Source organism: Cebus imitator, unplaced genomic scaffold (genome assembly GCF_001604975.1).
Source record: "Cebus imitator isolate Cc_AM_T3 unplaced genomic scaffold, Cebus_imitator-1.0 Scaffold1188, whole genome shotgun sequence".
In the NCBI taxonomy this organism is placed as follows: domain Eukaryota; kingdom Metazoa; phylum Chordata; class Mammalia; order Primates; family Cebidae; genus Cebus; species Cebus imitator.
This window is the reverse complement of record NW_016108503.1, coordinates 20,964-21,599: the sequence shown is the minus strand read 5'-3', so window position 1 is coordinate 21,599 and position 636 is coordinate 20,964. Positions and strand designations below refer to the sequence as shown.

Below are 636 nucleotides of genomic sequence, written 5' to 3'. Positions count from 1 at the left end.
TGCTGGGATTACAGGCGTGAGCCACCACGCCCGGCCACTGTTAGTTATTTTGAAATGTACAATACATTATCATTGACTGTAGTCACCCTACTGTGCAATAGATCTCAAAACGTATTTATCCTGTCTGTAAAACTTTGCATTCTTTTATCAACAACGGTCTTTGGTAACCAATTCTTCCACATTGTACTTTGTTATTTCAACTTTATTAGATTCCACATAAAAGCGGAATCATGCAGTAGTTTTCTTTGTCTACCTGGCTTATTTTACTTAGTAAAGTATCCTCTAAATTTATCCATATTTTTCCAATTGATGTTGTCTCCCTCTTTTTAAGGCTGCAGAATATTCTACTGTGTATGCTATTATTCTAAATATATATGCCACGTTTAGAATAAAATTGTAATTTAAATACATATTCATCTATTGGTTGGAAAACTCATGTGTAATAGAAAAATATTTGTGTGGCAATAAGTATTAACATAATTCAGCATATAAATGTCTTATTAATAATAGCTATTTTGTACTGAGCACTAATCATAATACTATAGATGTGTTAATAAATTTTGTTCTCACAGTGATATGGCCTGGCTGTGACCACACCCAAATCTCATTATGAATTGCAGTTTCCATAATCCCTAC

At 32.5% G+C, this 636-nt stretch overlaps 1 long non-coding RNA gene across 1 annotated transcript in view; it reads left to right on the top strand.

The window, feature by feature from the left end:
- LOC108298908 overlaps positions 1 to 636 on the top strand; it is a 12,638-nt gene that overhangs the window by 5,801 nt on the left and 6,201 nt on the right. Inside the window, exon 2 of the long non-coding RNA XR_001822754.2 lies at positions 15 to 16. This is a non-coding gene — a long non-coding RNA (uncharacterized LOC108298908). The remainder of the gene's footprint in view (positions 1 to 14; positions 17 to 636) is intronic.